This window comes from Lithobates pipiens, unplaced genomic scaffold (genome assembly GCF_037356315.1).
Source record: "Lithobates pipiens isolate NorthernLeopardFrog02 unplaced genomic scaffold, aLitPip1_a1.2 Scaffold_13, whole genome shotgun sequence".
In the NCBI taxonomy this organism is placed as follows: domain Eukaryota; kingdom Metazoa; phylum Chordata; class Amphibia; order Anura; family Ranidae; genus Lithobates; species Lithobates pipiens.
Window position 1 is genome coordinate 482,281,142 of NW_027507718.1, and position 15,252 is coordinate 482,296,393.

Genomic DNA, 15,252 nt, shown 5'->3' on the forward strand with positions numbered 1-15,252 from the left:
CAGGTTTAAGGAACATGTATATATTTAATTCCCCAGAGCCTAATTGGGTATTTCAAGCATATGGAGTCAGGAGTAAAGATGACTTGTTTAGTATAAGAGCCCCTATGTCATAAAATAACACCTGCAGCTGAGAGGGGAGAACAGGGACTGCTGTTGTCACCTAAAATGTATCCTTTCACTCCGAAGGATTACTTGTACATTGAGTATTCATATCCATGACAAGGCTATATTATCTAACGTGTAATAAATTATTTTGCTAATAATACCAGGATTATGGGTATTAAAAAATAAATAAACTGCAAGCAATTCTAAAAATTATAAAAAAATATATAATTGTAAAAAATAAAAATTATTTCAGTTGTGTGTACATTAGAAAATTATTAAAGAGACCCTGTTAAGCCTGTAAAAGAGGGAGATGCGGCTCTTTGCTTGTCTTTATTCACCCCTTGTGGGCTCCGTTCATCTCAATGATACAGGGCACAAGTCTGCCCACTGTCAGCAACAATGGGGCATACGGTAATTCCTGTCACTGACCTCAACAATAAAGCACTATTTCTCTCACTAATACCAATGATGGGACACTCTCACCGATGCCAGAAAAAAATGTATATTCCTGCTGGCCACAGTTTGCCCCCCCCTAAAGTCTGAAGGATAGTAAACTGGTCCTTTGTTTAAAAAGTTTGGAGACCCCTGCTCTATAATATATCCTCTCTGACCCCGTGTCTCCTATCATCCCTCCATTTTGGCACTGCAGCCTCTGTTAATGCAGCGTACACACGATCGGACATTCCGACAATAAAATCCATGGGATGTTTTCCGACGGATGTTGGCTCAAACTTGTCTTGCATACACACGGTCACACAATGTTGTTGGAAATTCCAAACGTCAAGGACGCGGTGACGTACGACGAGCTGAGAAAATTGAAGTTCAATAGCCAGTGCGGCTTTTCTGCTTGGTTCCGAGCATGCGTAGAACTTTGTGCGTCGGAAATTGTGTACACACGATCAAAATTTCCAACAACAGATTTTGTTGTTGGAAAATTTGAGATCCAGATCTCAAATTTTGTGTGTCGGAAATTCTGATGGAAAATGTCCGATGGAGTCGGTCAGAATTTCCAACAAAAAGCCATTTTTCCATTTGAAAATCCAATGTACGCGGCATTAGACTTTTTAGCATTTGACACTACTGGCATACATCCCAACATTTTGAGATAGGAATCAGGGACACCTACTAACAAACATATGTAGGCATAGGACACGCCCCCATGCCACACCCCCTATAGGGGAATTAACCAATAAAAAAAAGGTTAATTAAATCCACAAGTGCTTTTTTTTTTATCACTACCATTCCTATATATTAGCTTTTAAAATGTACAAATGCAGCAATTTAGAAATCGGATGAAAGGTTTAGCGCTGGGAAACACTTTTTGAAAGAAAAAAGTGCATTTTATATACAACTATATAGATCAGAGCAAAATGAGGGACAAATGAGGAACATTTTTCCAAATCAGGGGCAGTCCCTCGAAATAAGAGACAGTTGGGAGCTATGACTTCTGATAGTTTTGGATACCTATGTTCGCTGTCATGTGCTGTGGCTCCACCCACTACATCGCATCTGAGTCTTTTAAGGGAGAGGAAGAAACCACCGCACATGGCACTCATGTATCTGACACTCCAGGTGTCAAATACCAAGGGGTTTCAGAGTCCACAGAGCTGGAATAGAAGGATGGGAAATGGGCTACTGGAGAGGTGATTATAAGAGCTCTTACATCACAAGGACATGTCTTTTTTTTATTTTTACGGACTTGGTTGGATTACTTTAAAATGTATTTTTGTAAAGAGCTAGCTGTCAGAATGGTGATCTGAACCTGGGACCTCTGACAGTGTCTGGCTGTGGCTCTTTTTGCTGTGCCACTTGGGATGCTGGGCAGCTGGCTGATTTCTTGGACAACCTTACTTTCTATCTTGTTTCTGGTGAACCTTGAACTCTTTGCTCCTCCCATGAACTTCTTGATTTAAATCATGTCTCTGCACTTCCTGTTTTCCAGATTACTGTGCTCTCTCCAGCCAATGTCTTGCTCTTTTGATTACCTGCTGCTGTCCTTATATTCGCCACCACTTGTTATCAACCCTTGGCTTGTTTATTGACGTTTTGCTTCTGCCTGATCCCATCCAGCTATTACCCGTTACTGACCTTCTGGTTAGTTCATTGACTATGCTTCTCCTTTTTTCCTATCTTCTTCAACAGCTACCTGACCCCCCCCCCCCCCCCGCTCTCTTTCTGCTGGGGCAAGAAGACCACGACCTGGCATAGGTATACAGTGAAACCCATATCCACCATCAGGAGCTCTGGTGAAGATTGGCTAGTTCTTGGATCCCATGCCCTGGGTGAGCTGTATCATCTGCTAGGGATATCAGTTTGTGTATTCATCCAACTGACTATTACTTGAGCCTCTAAACTGCTACAGCCACTAGCCTCCAAACCTGATCCCAGACGTGACACTACCACCAAACTGCACTCCAACCAAAATGTAATTCTATAATTCACTTAATTTACAAAGCCAAGTCAAACACCTCTATCCTTTTTAGAGCTGATTTACTAAAGGAGTAGAGATTGTTTGTTCACTTAGCAAAGTGAATGCTAAAGACGAGTTCTAGGTATGGCAATTTTTAGATTTTCCCTGATTGGACAAGTTAGAGAGGTGGGCCTCCACTTATGCCAATCAGAGAACATTTTTTTCTTTACTTTTTTTGTGTGATTTCTCTTGTTGTATGTGTACTGTCACAGGCCCAGGATAGTTGAAAGGAGCTTTTGTAACATTCGCAAGCAATTTAAAGCCAGATGCCCCCATAAAGTCATATTAAACCCTCCGCACATTTTAGTTTAACAAATTGAGCACAGTAAAATAAAGATTACCTAGTAAACTATTTCTTAAAATTCTTACCCCAGCACTTGCAGTTTACAACTTTCAACGCTGCTGGCTCCTGCTCTTTCAATGCTGTTTTCCTGAACTTCCAGTCTTCTTTCCCTAGCCCTATGCACTTAAAGGTGGATCCATAGGATACTGCAAAAGAAAGGAACCACCCTGAGACAGGAAACCTGGGGCTGCAGTCATGGTTCCAGCTTAAACTGGGATTAAAAAAGGAAGTTGCACATTTAGTAAGTGATTCATTTATCTGCTAAAAGTGTTAAAGAAATCTCAGGTTTTAATATCACTTTTAACATTTCCATTTCCATACATGTGGGGGCTCATCCGGGATTTACATGCATTCAAGGGTGGCTCCATAGGATGATGCCAAAGAAAGGAGCCACCCTGAAACTGGAAATTTGGGGCAGCGATAACGTCAACAGTTTAAACTGAAACATAGACAAGGATTAAAAGATCAAGAAGCTGGATACTCAGTAACTAATTAAATTAGCTGCTGAACGCAAGAAAAATTGAGGTTTATTATCACTTTAAAACCACCAAGAATTGCCCTAAAGTATACCTTAAACAAATAGCAAAAAAAAATTATTTGGTTATTTTTCTTTTTATACCAAGTACTTTTTCTGCTGAGAGCTTAGAAGAATGGGGGAGGTTCCAAAATATTCTCCTGAAAACGTAACTGTTATGCAAATAAAAAAAAAAAGGATTACAGACAATAGTCAACTGCTGTTGCTAATACAAAAAATAACCTCTTGCTGGAAATCCAGTGTCCTTTTACCTTCCTGCGCACCAAACAGAAATGCCAAACAATGCACAGTACAGGAGGCGGGGTCATCTTACTGGCACTGCCCAGGGGCCCCAAGTGTTCAAGGGGCCCATCAGGACTGGCTTAGATCTAGGGGGATGCTGTTCAGAGGTCAGGTGGCATGGTAACAGCATTCACTGCACTGTGATCTGACAGGGGAGAGGCGGGCTGTGGGTGTATATCCTCCGCTTGCCCCTCCCCTTTCTCCTGTCAGCCGAACAGGAGAAGTGAGACCAGCTCCAATGTGGTTCACCGCAACGTCGCTCACCTTCCTGTCTGCTTTCCCCATTGGCCACAGCAGAGAAGAAACCGGCAATGCATCATGGGAACTGTAGTCCAGAAGTTCAGCGGCCCCAATGTGTCCACAGAAAGCTCAGGCTGAGCGGGCATCGGTCCGGCAGTGGTATCATCTACCTACCATATTCAGAGTCCAAGCTGAGCCTCTGTAATCATAGTCCATGCCGCAAGTCCATAGTCCATTCCGCAAGCCGCATTTCCCGCTACTAGACATGTGTGCCGTCAATAAATTAGTTTTGTTCCGTTCCATTCCATTTAGTATTAGCCCCGTTAATTCGTAATTTCGGAATTCGTGTCTAAAATTCATTTTGGATTCCTACGAAATACGAATTTTCATTAGCTTTGTTAACTTTTCGGAACATTTACGAACGTTCGTTATGAAGAATTTATCATTATGAGGGGCTCCCACCATCCCTGTGCTGTGCTGACTTCCTGGGTTTTTAACTTCATCATAATGAATAATCGTAATTCTTATTTTGTCCGATTCTGAATCTCCCATCGACTACCAGTACCAGTCTCCCAGTTCCATATTAAAAAACGTCATTTTCCCAACCCTCACTCAAGCAGCAGAAGAAAACCTCTGATTGGTCAACAAAACACCAGTCACATTTCCGTTGTAATTGAATTTGGATCCCAAATTCGTAAATTAAATTTCGTATTTTGTACAAAATTCGGAAGCATAGCAATTCGTATTTCAGATCCTCCCAAATGTACGAATTTACGGAAATTCATACGACTTTTCGATTCGCACATGTCTACCAGCTAAATGGCACAGGAAAAAAACATCACCGTGAGAGAGATGGATGGACAGAGCTGACCCCTGCCCCAGATGTACACACAAGGCCCCCTGACCAGTGACCTGGCTGCAGCCTCCAGCTTGGTGAGTGAGTGGAACATACACACACACTTTGCCAAATCCATCACTTGGGCTTTATGTAATGTTTAAAGGCAGCAGTTATCAGACAAGAATGACAGTGGTGTGATATTACAGATGTTCACAATCTTTGTCTTGCTATCCCCCTGTATTTTGTACCCCTTCCTCTGACCACCTCCTGTATTCTGTCCGCCATCCTCTGACCACCTCCTGTATTCTGTCCGACATCCTCTGATCACCTCCTGTATCCTGTCCGCCATCCTCTGACCACTTCCTGTATTCTGTCCACCATCCTCTGACCACCTCCTGTATTCTGTCCACCATCCTCTGACCACCTCCTGTATTCTGTCCGCCATCCTCTGATCACCTCCTGTATTCTGTCCACCATCCTCTGACCACCTCCTGTATTCTGTCCGCCATCCTCTGACCACCTCCTGTATTCTGTCCGCCATCCTCTGACCACCTCCTGTATCCTGTCCGTCATCCTCTGACCACCTCCTGTATACCGTCCGCCATCCTCTGACCACCTCCTGTATCCTGTCCGCCATCCTCTGACCACCTCCTGTATCCTGTCCGCCATCTTCTGACCACCTCCTGTATTCTTTCCTCCATCCTCTGACCATGTCCTGTATTCTGTCCACCATCCTCTGACCAACTCCTGTATTCTCTCCGCCCTCCTCTGACCACCTCCTGTATCCTGTCCGCCATCCTCTGACCACCTCATGTATCCTGTCTGCCATCCTCTGACCACCTCCTGTATCCTGTCCACCATCCTCTGACCACCTCCTGTATTCTGTCCGCCATCCTCTGACCACCTCCTGTATTCTGTCCGCCATCCTCTGACCACCTCCTGTATCCTGTCCGCCATCCTCTGACCACCTCCTGTATACCGTCCGCCATCCTCTGACCACCTCCTGTATCCTGTCCGCCATCCTCTGACCACCTCCTGTATCCTGTCCGCCATCTTCTGACCACCTCCTGTATTCTTTCCTCCATCCTCTGACCATGTCCTGTATTCTGTCCACCATCCTCTGACCAACTCCTGTATTCTCTCCGCCCTCCTCTGACCACCTCCTGTATCCTGTCCGCCATCCTCTGACCACCTCATGTATCCTGTCTGCCATCCTCTGACCACCTCCTGTATCCTGTCCGCCATCCTCTGACTACCTCCTGTATTCTCTCCGCCATCCTCTGACCACCTCCTGTATCCTGTCCGCCATCCTCTGATCACCTGATTTTGTCAGAAACCTGCTGATCAGCTGTGTCCAATCACAGCACACAGTCCAGCATTTACAAACACACACAGGACTCTGTACACAGAACAATGACCTGGCTGTTTCTTCTCGGGGGGGAAGCAGGGGGAAAAACAACCAGATCTGTAAGTAAAAGCAACACACATTACACTTGATAGACACATAATTAACCCCTTCCCAGCCAGTGTCAGTGTACAGTATTAAATCTGATAACTGTAGTAGTGTTGTTACTACCCCCCCCCCCGGGTCAGAGGTCAGTGAGGGTCAGTTAGCACCAGCATAGCTGTGTAAATTCTAGTATATATCCCATAATTTGTACACGCTATAACCTTCACACAAACCAATCAATATACACGTATTGGCATTTTTATTTATTTTTTACCAAAGATATCTAGCAGAATACATTTTGGCCTAAATTTATGAAGAAATTTGATTTTTTTTTTCTTGATATGTTTTATAACAGTATAACAAAATAAAATTTCTTGTAGGGGCCCCGTGCAATACTTTGCCCAGGGGCCCATATTGCTAAGATGGCCCTGACAGGAAGGCTTGCCCCCCCTAGGACAGAAAGTGTCTTACTGGCAGAATCAGCAAATAATGACAAAAAATGCCTGAATAAAGAGCATCTCAGCTAAGCACTGGTAAGCTGCATTTCATCACATTTTGTTTTTTAGTGTTGGATTTTTTTCACCTCCCTGTTGACATCAGTGCATTTCGTCAACACGGCAATATTTTTCAAAAATTGCAAAATATTACTCAAACAGTCTCTATTCCTTTATTTAATCACCCTCATTGACTCTGACTCATGAATAGCATAGGAGAGGCGCCTATATTAGTGGTTGGCTGCGCCCTCTAGTGCTCCATTGGGGAATTTTCTTCCTCGATGAAGCACTGCTAAGAAAGTGCTATAGGCTTTTCACATGGCAGAGAAGATCTAGTTACTTACTCTTTTGGATTTGTTATCATCTCCAGTAATCTGGACTTGCCCGTAATTCAAAAGGCTTTACACTGAAAATACAAATAGTGTCTCAAATGAAACATCATCTTAACATAACATTTAGGAGGGTGCATGCCAGGAAGATTAGCGCCATCTATTTCTGGAGCCGAACGAGAATCCTTGGAATATATTTATTAAAATAAGACCAAATACAGACACATTATCTTGTATATAATTTAGTGGATCCAAGTACAGGATTTTAGGATGAAACCCTCCTTTGAAGGATGGCGAACACGCGGCGTGCTTTAGAAAAGTACAAATATTATGCAATTTATAGTAATGGGAACACTAACCATTTTATAATGATACATTTATATTATAAATACTGAAAATGTTACATAGGTGCAGATTTAAAAACTGAAGGATGAGATATGTTGGCCAATCAGCAGGAAATTAGATCTGGTGAACATCAGTGCCCTGATAACAATATCGACATCAGTGCCACAAATCGGTGGCAGCGATGAGTGCCCACCAGTGCCAGCAATCAGTGCTCACCAGTGCCACCTGTCAGTGCCACCTAACAGTGCCACCTATCAGTGCCCATAAGTGCGGCATATTAGTGCCTCCTCATCAGTGCCACCTCATCAATGCCCACCAGTTCGGACTGTTGGTGCCGCCTCATCAGCACACAAAAAATACTTAATTACAAAATGTACAGACCAAAAGTAAAAAAAAAAATGTTTTCACATTTTTTTGTCTTTTTTTTGTCTTTTTTTTTTTTGTAAAAAAACAAAACAAAAAAAACAGCAGTGATTAAATAGCACCAACAGAAAGCTCTATTTGAAGAAAATGATAAAAAATGTCATCTGGGTAAAGTGTAGCATGACTGCGCAATTGTCATTCAAAGTGCGACAGTCTTGGCTGCACTGATTGCAATGGTGAGGCTGCATTGATTGCAATAGTAAGGCTGTACTGATTGCAATGGTGAGGCTGTACTGATTGCAATGGGGAGGCTGTACTGACTGCAATAGTGAAGCTGTACTGATTGCAATGGTGAGGCTGTACTGATTGCAATGGTGCGGCTGCATTGATTGAAATGGTAAGGCTGCATTCATGGCAATGGTAAGGCTGCATTCATGGCAATGGTGAGGCTGCATTCATGGCAATAGTGAGACTGCAGATTGGCACTGACTAGGCTGCATTAATGGGCACTGACCTTTATTTTGCAACACAGTTCTTTATTTAAAATGTAAGTTTTTTCCTGAAACTTCCCTCTTAGACCCCTTTCCCACTGGGGCGCTTTGCCGGCGTACAGCACTAAAAATAGCGCCTGCAAAGGGCCCTGAAAGAGCCGCTCCTGTGTCTCCAATGTGAAAGCCCGAGGGCTTTCACAGTGGATTGGTGCGCTGGCAGGACACTAAAAAATGTTTTGCTAGCAGCATCTTTGGAGCAGTGAAGGAGCGGTGTGTATACCGCTCTTTCACCGCTCCTGCCCATTGAAATCAATGGGCAGCGCGGCTATACCGCCGACAAAGCGCTGCGGGTGGTTTTAACCCTTTCTCGGCCTCTAGCGGGGGTAAAATTGCCCGCTAGCAGCGAATAGCACAGCGAAATTGACGCTAAAGCACCTCTAAAAATAGCGGCGCTTTACCGCCGATACACCCACCGCCCCAGTGTGAAAGGGGCCTTAGAGATAAGGTGCGTGTTCCACGCCGATAAATACAGCATAAAACAAATAACACGCCCAAGCTCATCTTTAGTCCTGAGCCACGCTCGGGGATTCATTGGGGGCCACAAAAGATATATATATCCAAATAACACGCCCGAGTTCATCTCTTCACCACACACAGCCACAAGAGAATTCTTGCTGGGCAGTGTATTAGTGCTTGGACAAACCCACTTAGACTGAATTTTAATGGTTCAAAGAATGTCAGGTGGTATGGTCGGCCTTTACACATGTTCACTTCATCAAATATGGCCCTCTTTGAAAAAAGTTTGGACACCCCTGGCTTTGGTGCTTACTGAGATCAGCTTGCAGAACCACACATATGAAAAAAAAAGTATATATATGCCTGACGATGTGCCTACAAGGCACATGTACCCCTACCATCTCCTTGGAGGAGAGCCCTGAGTTAAACCTTCATTTACTCTGCTCAGTTATTTTTTTCCTTTTCTTTAAAGTCACTGACTTTCTTGCCGAAAAAAACCAAAGCGGTGAATTATTCACTGATTTAGAAAAGGGATTTGTAGGGGTCCTAGGGAGGCAAGGACATATTTCAATCCCAGATCTCATTGCTGTGAAGCCGTGCCACCAGCAGACCTTCTTCCTCTACAACAAAACAGGTCAGGGGACAATAGGAGAGTTTAGTGGGAATCCTAAACCAGGACATTGCCTTTCTGACAGCCTTGTGTCTCGACCTTTTCCGAGACAAAACCAACTTTGTTCTGGGAGACAATAGGCACCTAACAGAGGAGAGCAGACACACAGGAATCCGCATTATGTGATACTTTGCTCTGGTTTTAAGTTGGCCTGTTTGAATTGATGGATCTTTCATTCAAGGTTAAATACATTCTATTCACACAAATGGGACATCCATTCCTCCCACAATATGTAAGAATGTTTGAATACTAATGTCACCCATTACATCCTGATACAATGGCCTCTCTTTCATTGTCTGCTGCATCTTTTCAGGGGGCCTGTTGGTTATTTTCCACCCTTGTGTCATTGTTTCTTACCCTGTGCTTATCTTGATGTTCAGCAAACATCCTGTGTCTTAATGCACCTGTTCCCATGTGACTATGACATCACTACGTCTTCAAGAATGGACACAGCAACAGAGCCAGGTGTCATTGTCTTGGGATCTTGGGCAAACACACCTGGGAATGTGTAATGTTTCTGTATGTATGTATTTTCAAATTGTATATATTTTGGTCAAGATTTAAAAAATTGCATTTTTTTTTTTAAATCAGGTAAATATGACATGATGCACAATAAGTTGCATGTATTTTAATTTTATACATATTTATAAGATCTTTAACCGTTCCTTTATCTATGAAACTGGAATACCTAACATGTCTTATTGGCAGCCTCCTGTAGTTTCCTCTACAGCAGCACTCAGTCTGGGATAGGGAGGGCTATCACTGCTAGCCAATCAGGTTTTTCTGCAGTGCACATGTAAGCAGAGAGATGACCTCATCATTGTGATGCTATTTTACTGTACAATCAAAAGTCTGTGAGTATGTATTGAACCTATTTTTGTAGAAGCCATGCTGCTGCAAGGATCTGGCAGTGCAGTCTGGCCAGGTATGTGCAGTCAGAAGAGGCAGATGGGTGAGCCTCACCTGCCATGAACATAAAAAAACAAAGAACAAAACAAAAAAAGAGGGTCATAGCTTGGCAACCTGGGGTCACAGAGACCCCCAAATGGGATGTGGTTATACAAAGTCCCACCTCACCACTGGTCAAAATTTGGGGCTCCTATCATCTACAGTTCCAGAGATACGGGGCTCCTTTGCGCAGCCTGTCAGAAGCTACATACAGAGCAGTCAGCTCAAATACAAGCTGGCACACTGTTTGCAGCAGACAGAAGATGAGCTCACAGTGCCTCTTCTCGCTTCTTGTCAGAGGCACTGAGCTCAATGGATAGCTTAGAGCCTTGGACCAATGGTAAAGCACCATTGGCCTTAGCTGTCCAATACAAATGCTGCAGTGGAGGCACGCCTCTCACTGCAGTGTCTTAGAAGGGGACATGTGTCTAAAAGACAAATATTCCCTTCCAGCCCAGCCCTCCTATCTACAAGGAAAAAACATGGGGTTATGGGTATAGGTTTTACCCACAATCCCATGTTTTTCTCACACAGTTAAGAGAGAAAATGAGAATCTGCTGTTGAAAAGGTACTGTTTTATTTAAGCTAAATCATATATTATTATATTATTATGCTATATGTTAATAATGATTTATTATTTATCTATTTACTGTGAAATTACTGGTTGGAAGTTATAATTTCAAACTTCAGTAATTTGTCCATTACGTCACCTGCTTGAGTAAAGTTTTTGAAAATTTAGTTAATTATCTTAAAAACAATACATAATAATTATTTGTAAATTACTTACTTATGGTAAATATCCACCCAGGTAAATTCTGACAATTCTTTCCTGCATGTAAAAATCATAATTTGTTTGCTAGAAAACTATATATAGTTTTAGCAGACACCCTAGGGAATAAAATGGTGGTCGTTGATATATTTATACCCCCCCCCCCCCCAGCATGCACCAGTTGCATAAACCTCCTACTGAATTGGCTAAAGAAACTATAATTATTCATAACTTAGTTTTGTTTGTGAGATCTCATACTGCGACCAGTGATACCAGTGACAACTACTGGCAACAGTGAGAAATCACAAGGCAGCTTAAAGTGGAGCTTCAGCCTATCTAGCACCCATGGCCTTGCTGCTAGCTAATACCTCCATCTTTTAATGTTTGAATTTTTTACTTTTCTCTTTTTTTTCCTGCCACTTCCAGTCCTTAGTCACAATGGCTGGGTACATACTCTCCAGTTTCCCGTTGACTCCTGGTATATCCGCATCATCAATCCCAGGAAGACAATGGGCATCCTCCGCTTCTGGCATCACATTATTTCAAAACCGGAAATTACAAGATGCCAGGCGGAGATAGGCGCTGCACTTGCCTCTGCTTCTTACAAGTCCTTTGTTGGAAACGGGTTGCTATAACAACAGGCCGGGAACTTCTGCAGTCGCTGCCATTACTGTTATATCCTTTGGACAACACTGTGCGCCAAATGTCACTGGTGCACATGCATGGGATCAGGAGATGCATGCTGGGTAAATCAGCTGCATTAAATCCCAGAACCCATTGACTCCAGCTTCATATGCCCTCAGCTAAGGTGGCCCCGGCTGCATTTCATTTGGGCAAGGAAACCACAGATTTGGCAAGTAAGCTCTTGATGGACTATATTAATAATATACAAATTTTAATAAACATTTTTTTAAGCTGCACGGGGATGTTTTTATTAAATTTTTCATTAGGAGAATGTAACTCCTTTTTAAGCTTAGGGAAAAACCAGGGCAAAAATTATACAATCAGAGCCCAGCCAAAAACTAAATTGACATAGTAGCCCCTGTTTAGGATCAGGGGGATTCAATAGCAACAAAGTAAAAAAAGGTGCTTGCACGTCTTTGGTGGGATTTTTGTGCCTGGAGAAGCCCATTGAAATGAATAGTGGAATTAATTTCCATAAATGTGGTGATCCAAAATTTACACCCATCGTAGCACCTGTGTGGACGCCTAAAAAATATGATAGTCCAAAAGCTGGCATGCTTTAGTGCAGGGGTAGGGAACCTCGGCTCTCCAGCTGTTTTGAAACTACAAGTCCCATCAGACCCTAACAATCACAGGCATGACTCCTACAGGCAGAGGCATGATGGGATGCCAAGGTTCCCTACCCCTACTTTAGTGAATATCTCTTAAGTGGGTGAATTTACATGTACTTAATGAATATGCACAGGTAAACGTTATCACTCAACATCATAAATAACAGTTGTGGTACAATGGCTTCATACAAATGAAATCCTCGGCTTTTCTTTCTTATGAGGAGAAGATGGTACTTGTTAATGGTAAATGTTTAAAAAGAAAGCAGAAGGGATCTTTCCGTTACAGGAAGTCTTTTATGCTTTGTGTCCTGAGAGAAAATAATGTATCAAAGGAAGTAGTTGAAGAAGCATGACTTCAATAACGTCATGGCCCATCGAATGTGCCGGTATGTGCGGCAGTACTGGATGCCCATCACACTACTCAAACACAACATGAAAGCTTTGCTGCCTCATAACATCCAGGGCCTGTGGGAAAGAAGTATGACAAACACCACTATGTCCTATTGTGTCTTTTGTAATGTCTAGATTTATCGTTGTTATCACACGTTTGGCACAAAAAGCTACTTTCGTGCACAAATGAAATCAGTCAGTTAATTGCTATAGCTTTCCAGACAACCTTGTGCTAAACTCAGACAGCTCATTTTACTCTTAAAGTGAACCTTTCATGAAAGGCCTGCTCCCCTTCTTTCTACTTGTTGACAGGAATGTGAATCTGAGACATTGGAAATCGACATCTACTTCCACTATGGTAGAGTGGTGCACTGAGCTAGCTCACCTCCAACACCTAGAGCAGGGGTCTCCAAACTTTCCAAACATGGGGGCCAGTTTACTGTCCTTCAGATTTTAGAGTGGCCAGGCTGTAACCAACAGGAGTAGAAAAGGTCCCAATGCCAGCGGGGAAAAAACGATGCCCCATGTTTTTTGTCAGTGGGAGGAATTGTGCCCCATCATTTGTGTCATTAGGAGGAATTGTGGCCCATCACTGGTGTCATTAGCAAGAATTCTGCCCCATCATTGGTGTCATTAGGAGGAATTGTGTCCCATTGTTGGTGTCAGTGAGAGGAGTTGTTCCCCATCGTGGGTGTCATTGGAATTGTGCCCCATAATTGGAATCATTGGGAGGAATTGTACCCCATCTTTGGTGTCATTAGGAGGAATTGTGCCCCATCATTGGTGTAAGTAAGAAGAGTTGTGCCCCATCACTGGTGTCATTGGGACCTATTGTGAGTGTCCTAGGAGGAATTGTATCCCATCGTTGGTGCCTTTGGGGAAGAATGGTGCCCCTTCACTGGTCTCAGTGGGGGTGAATTATGCTCCATTGTTGGTATCAGGGGATGAAATAGCACCCCAATAGCCAGATAAAAGCAAGAAAAGGGCTGTCTTGTCCCCATGCCGCAGTTTGGAGACCATTAACCTAGAAGAACTGGAAGGCCAATACCATGACAGGTACCCCACTTAGACACTTGGACTATATGGATCGTTTTCTAGTAATTTCCACGATTCAGAGCTATTATCCCATGAAAGCTCAATGAAAACCAAATTATTTGGGGGCTTGCTTCCTAATCCTGACACCCAACACCCTTTCCTCACCCCTGTCTTCCCCCTAACTACACTAGGCTAGAAAATCTCCCACATCTTTCTCTCTACTCGGCTACTTTTTCCCTTGTACATGTTCTTTCTCGTTTCCTCTTGTTTTGTACACCAGGACGGCGCAGTCTTACTATGATCACAAACATGATACAATCTCCAAACTGCTTCGGGTTCACTCCAATAATTTGAGTGCTTCCTAATATACAATATCGTACCCCTTACAGGATCTACAGGTTAAACTGGATACACTCAAATGAATATTCTATCTTTCAAAAGGTCACTTCTTAGAATTTTTTGGGATATAACTACCAAATATTAAGAAGATAAGATAGAAAAAAAAAGTTGGAGGAAAAATTCAAATGCAATCTGGGCAGGGGAGGCTCCAGACAATTTTTTTTGGTGGTGCTATGGTGGTGCTTGAGGTAAAAGCGAGGGTGCTAATCTGGCACGCACGGTGCGCTGCTGCTGCCGCCACACCTGTGCTCATGGCCAAAAAGTAGGTGTGGGCAGCAAGTGGAGGTTTCTTCAATGGTGATCAGTATGTCCTGGCCTCTGTATACCAATAAAAAGCCAAAAAATGCAGCACAACCCTACACCTTTATAAAATTCTACAAATGGACTTATAAGTGCAATGGTAAAACCGATAAATGAATATCCAGTGCAAATCAACCAATGTATTGCAATATAGTAGTGATGGTATATTTTGAGAAATTTTAGAGCTTCAATGTGCAAATAATGGTGAAACCCCTACATACAATAATAACAGAGATGCATAAAATGTAAAATATGTGCATCAATTGTACATTTTATTGTAATTATATATAGGGGGTTTCACCACTATTTGCACATTGCAGCTCTGCAATATTTCTTACGTTTTTCAGAGAGGGTGACACCATCACTACTATGTTCTAATGCACTGGTTGATTTGCATCCATGCTATTATTATATATAGGGGGATTCCCCATTTTTTGCACATTAACACTCTGCAATTTCTCAAAATATTTTTGCAGAGGGGGTGTCACCATCACTACTACAGTATATTGCAATACATGGTTGAATAGCACTGGATATTCATTTATACGTTTTACCATTGCACTTATAAGTCCATTTGTACAATTTTATAGATGAAGTGTAGGGCAGTGCTGCAAATGTTGCTATTTATTGATTTGCGTTAGATGA